The sequence below is a fragment of the Nicotiana attenuata genome, chromosome 10, assembly GCF_001879085.1.
Source record: "Nicotiana attenuata strain UT chromosome 10, NIATTr2, whole genome shotgun sequence".
NCBI lineage: Eukaryota > Viridiplantae > Streptophyta > Magnoliopsida > Solanales > Solanaceae > Nicotiana > Nicotiana attenuata.
Window position 1 is genome coordinate 16,395,978 of NC_031998.1, and position 6,000 is coordinate 16,401,977.

The window sequence follows — 6,000 nt, forward strand, 5'->3', positions numbered from 1 at the left end:
TGCGGGTTCGATGGAGTGGTAAGAATGTTTCATGCTACCTTGCTTCTATTGGAAAATATTACTCGTTGCTGCAAAGTTTATCTATGCGTCGGGGTGATCCCAATCTATCTAGTACCTTCATTGTTCGGCCTGGAGAGACCGTTCACGGGACGGACGATGAACTTATTGCCTGGGCTTCTGGGCACCCTGGGACTTGATTAATTCGAACGAAGTTTGGACGTGATTCGTAATACTTAGCTGGTGGAATTGGCGTAGGATTGCCGTGGCGAACATACGTGTAAGCTCTTCGTGTTCATGTTCTGCCCGTGTTGGAGACTGTATGTTCCATGGGCTCACCGCCCAGTCCCAGGTTATGAAATTGTTTCTTAATAATGCCTGCTTGTTTTGTTATTTGTCTGTTATTTGCAGTATGGTATGGTGTGGGCGGTTTTGCTCGATCGTCGCCTGCGTGACGATATGGTGCGGAACGTTTTCCTAGTGTGTTGTTTTGGCTGCGTTTGTTCCTTGTTCGCTTTCCTGGGAGAATGCTCATGTTCCTATCCCAATCCAAAAAAGAAAAATAACAAGTTAAACCCAAACGAAATCGTCTGTTACCTTGACCTGATTGATTGGCGAGGGGGGAGGGGCGTTGTAGAAGGACTCATTTTGTCCCGTACTCGAATCACGGCTTCAGGTTTGGTAGCCTCATGTTTAGCTTCGCCGTTAGTCGCGTCTAGGCTTCTTATGGGCTGACAACTTACTTTACCCGTTGGGATCTCGAGCTCGAGTCCCGGTCCGATCCCGTCCCAAGTGCACAAAAATAAGGGAAACAAAAGTTATACTTCGTACATAAGTTATGCTCTGTACATACGGGTACAAAAATAATGCAGGACAAGCTTGTTATTTCAAAGAATCACACAATAGGCAATCGTCCCTTCCTAAGAAAGAGGGGGCGATGTGCACAAAGTATAGATCGGTATCTAACGTGAATATAGCAAATAGGATAGCGAACGTTTTTGGCGCGTAGTGGCCATAGTCCTGCTTTGACAACTCAAACTCACTACGTACCAAACCCATCGCTACAGCAAGACGTGGATTTTGTATAGATATCAGACATAATTTCGATTTCATGCAAAGTTCTAACCCTGGTTGGTTTGGTTATTTCAAAAGCTTGCCTATAACTTTCTCATGTTGGTATTTATAATGAGAGGGCGAGTTTACGACAATCGGGAAGTGAAACTCTGGCTGGCTTTAGATCTAGAGGAAACTAAGATTTCGGCTTGAAAATCCGCACAGACGGCGCCAAATTGTTCGACCCAAAAGATTTATACTTGTTATTGAACTAACTAAATAAGAAGGTTTGAGGTAAATCCTAGCCAAAGATAATTTATCCTAGATCTAAGATGGAAGATAAGAATAAACAAACACAAGATTTAACTATAACAATGATTGAATCCCATTATGTAAAAAGAGGATAATGATTTCATAACATTGAATAATAGTGAAGAATACATAGATAAAGTGGGTCACCGATCTTTAACAAGGTTGAACTTTACATATTTGATATGATGAGACTAACGATTAGTATTGAGGATCTGATCTTCCTTGCTTCTTTCTCCTTTATGGAGAGAGAGATATGAGGATCCCTCTTCTTCTCAGAGATATGCATGTGTGTCGATTTGTTTCAGCCCCCTCCCCCCTTACCTTCTCTTACCTACTGTATATACAATGGGTATTTCCCTTTACCTAATGGTCCTTGGCCAGGATACCCTAATCTGCCAACTGCACTTTAGGTCGACCTCCCTAAGTGCCATGGCGTGTACTTCGCCATACAGGCTTTTTGATGGTTCGACCTCGGTCGTGACTGAGATGCTCGTCGTCATGGTGCCTTATGAAGACAACCACGGCTTAATCGACCCTCTCTATTCGTTTTAGTGCTGATTCTCGTGTGGTCAGATTTCGACCCATACAGTCATCGGCACGCAAAATATTATGGTCCATACTAATTTGAATTTACACCACGTAAGGTTTTTTTTTAAAGGGGAAACATTTCATAGTAGAATTTTTTTATACGTAAAATACAGGGATTTCATTCATCCTATCCAGTAGAGGCGGACCTAAATTATAAATACAGGTATCACCGGCATCTAAAAGTTCGACAAAGTTTTTCATATACATATTTATATATTTTTAAAAAATACTTATATATTATAGTGGTATTCTATATACAAAGTAGATTTTTGTAAAATATAAAAGTATGCCCCTGACTTATAAATCTTGGTTCCTCCTCTACTATCCAATGCTTAGATGGTGATAGACATTAAATATGAGCTTGAAAGAACTTGACATCACCACATTAATTGCTAGACTAACTTTTATGCTAAATTTTCAACGGAATCTGGAGTAACATACTAATTCTTTGATGTAAGGCCAGAAATTCGTATTTTTAGTTACATTTTACACTTTAATTATTGTATTTTGATTGTGGTTACAACAACAACAACAAACCCAGTTTGATCCTAACAAGTGGAGTCTGGGGAGGGTAGTTTGTACGCAGACCTTACCCCAACCTAATTCAGGTAGAAAGGTTGTTTCCAATAGACCCTCGGCTCAGGAAGGGCAAGAAGAAGAAGAGGAAAGCAAGGGAGGAAGAAAGATGGAAGATAAAAAATAAAAAAATATATATATAAAAAAAAGGATAAGTGACACCAAATAATAGCAACAAATACAATACCCGAGGCGAACAAAATCACATAACATAATAAAAATCTAAGAATATGAAGGGACTTGCCTACTAGTAAGACTATCAGTGAACAAGTATAAACTGCCAACTAACCTTCTACCTTAATCCTCGACCTCCACCCTCTCCTATCAAGGGTCATGTCCTCAGTGAGCTGAAGCAGCGCCATGTGTTATATTGTGTAGGATGCAATTTCAATTAAGACACAACTGTGGAACTAAAATGGATAAAGGAGCTTCAAAGTCTGAGTAGAAGTCCAAAGTTAGGGTTGCGTTCAGGATTCGAGGACCAAGTCTGGATGCCAAAAAATGAAGAAAAATCGTAAGCGAAGAAAGTTGCACTATAGCGCCGTATAGGGCGCTACATGGCACGACACGACAGTGCAAGAGGGGGTTGCTTGACAAGAAACTAGGTCTCTGAACTTCCCCACAAGCGCAACGCGTAGTGCGCCTCTAGGCGTGCTGTGCATGTGCATTTTTGCCGTCGAGTTTTCTACTTTGGCTCTGAAAGGGTAGCCCGGGCCCGTTCTTACAGGGTATAAATACACCAGAAATATGTTTTTGAGGGAATTTTTGACCTACGAAGGATTGAGAGAGCATTAGAGACTCTAAGATACAAGAATTCGCCATCTGTTCATCAATTCAACCAGTTTAGATTGTAATATTTGATTCATGTTTTCTTATTCGACTTTATTTGTGATGATTTCTTCCAATTTTATGGAGTAGTTTTCCCTTAGAGTTTTGACGGACATGGTGTGTCGATAATTTGCTTAGAGGTCTGATTCTTGATACTTGCACGAATTAATTGATGGACTTTTGAATTACGAGAGGAGTAGTTTTGTGAATGTCTTTACATCTTATGCTCCAGTTTCAATTTGTGATTTTTCTAGGTAATCGAAAGAGCCTCTTGAATTAAAGATTGAACTAGAATATAGGGGGCATTCTTAAGAAGTTACATTTAGACTAAATCCATCAATGTTTTCATAGCAACTGTTCACAAAGCCTTCAATTAGTTTATTTCTTGGAATTAAAGTTCATGCGAAGGAAAAGCCTTAACTTAGAGAATAATCTGATTGTTGGACTAAAACAACCCAAAGATACTCTTAACATGGTGTGATATTGTTCGCTTTGGGTCAAGCCCGTACAGTTTTTTCCAAAAGGTAGCACCACTTAGAGTTCCCTACACCTTATATGTAGGCTCCCAATCTTTTCAGCTACCAATGTGGGACTTTGTTCGCACACCCAACAATCTCCCCCTCGAACTAAGTTCCACGTGGCTCACTACCACGATTCACAGGTCTCCCCCTCGAACTAAGTTCCATGTGACCATTGCCATGATCCACGGGTCAATTTCCTAGATTCATTATGTGCCACCCACATTGTTACAGTATTATGGCAACCAAAGCCTGCAACTAGCTTTTTTTTGTGTGCGCCCACCATCACTTTGCCATCTCCATACCCGTCCTGCCGAACCTGGGCTCTGAAACCAGTTGTTGGACTAAAACGGCCCAAAGATACTCTTAACATGGTGTGATATTGTTCGCTTTGGGCCAAGCCTGTACGGTTTTTCCCAAAAGGCCTCACACCATTAAGAAATCCCTACACCTTATATGTAGGCTCCCAAACTAAAACGGCCAAAAGATACTCTTAACATGGTGTAATATTATCCGCTTTGGGCCAAGCCCGCACCGTTTTCCCCAAAAGGCCTCATCCCATCAAGAGTCCCTACACCTTATATATAGGCTCCCAATCTCTTCAGCTACCAATGTGGGACTTTGTTCGCACACCCGACAACGAACTAAGTTCCACGTGGCTCACTACCATGATTCACGGGTCTCCCCTTCGAACTAAGTTCCATGTGACCATTGCTACGATCCACGGGTCAATTTTCTAGATTCATTATGTGCAACCCACATTGTTCCAGTATTATGGCAACCGAAGCCCAGAACTAGCTTCTTCTTGTGTGCACATCGACCTGCACCATCTCTTTGCCATCTCCATACTCGTCCTGCTGAACCTGGGGTCTGATATAAGTTGTTGGACTAAAACGACCCAAAGATACTCTTAACATGGTGTGATATTGTCCGCTTTAGGCCAAGCCCGCACGGTATTCCCCAAAAGGTCTCGCACCATTAAGAGATCCCTACACCTTATATGTAGGCCCCCAATCTTTTTAGCTACCAATATGGGACTTTGTTCGCACACCCAACATTGATTAACTAGTAAATTCGTGAGAATCAATAGTATTTTAGAAGTGAACTAAAATAAAAATTGAATCCTGAGATAGTAATATACCACTTGTCTCGTCAAGTGCCCTAATTTCTCCTCTTTGATTATTACTGTGTTGCTCAACTCTTGTCTTTTGTTGATCAACTTTCACTTGCTTCCAAAATAGTTAGTTAATTTTTGTTATTAATTAACTCAACTCAAAAGTATTAATCGTCCTGGATAACTAATAAACCTGAAATTACTAAAACATTATTTAAAGTAGGTAGTTTATACTGTTCACCGATAGGCTTAGTGCATGCATTTCCCTTCATATTCTTTGATTTTTATTACGGTATGTGATTTTGTTCGGCTCAGGTATTGTATTCCGTGTTGCTATTATTGGATACTGTTTTCCTTCCTCGCTTCCCTCTTCTTCTTCTTGCCCTTCCTGAGCCGAGGGTCTATTGGAAACAGCCTCTCTACCTGCATTAGGTAAGGGTAAGGTCGGCGTACAGACTACCCTCCCCAGACCCCACATATTGGGATCAAGCTGGACTTCTTGTTGCTGTTGTTGTAATTCATGTGGAGACATCATTTTGTTATACTATTTTTGATTAGCAAACTATAATTTACACGCCGATTTTGCGCTCATCATTCTTCAACGGCTCTTAAATAGTGGAAAGGCAATAAGGCATATGAGTATAGTCGAATAAATATTTCTGAATATCAGAATATTGCTTCAATTAAGAAAGCTTGACACGGTTTTCGGATAAATTAAAATTAAAAGAAAAAAGTTAGCTAGACACGTCTAGGGACTGAAGTGTACATAAAATTTTAAAATATTATTCCAGATTACTTGGTTGATTTCCCGGCAGAGAGTCTTGACATTATCCCTAAAACACGTTTTAGCGGCCATTGGTTAATGCAAAAGGGGAGTTCTATGAAGTCTCCTCCTGCTAGCTTGCTATGGACATTGACGGATATATACAATCCACTCACATCTGCTGATATCATATTGAAACGCAATTCTTTTTTAAATGAAAAAAAAAAAAAAAAAAAAGTAGAGGGCGATGA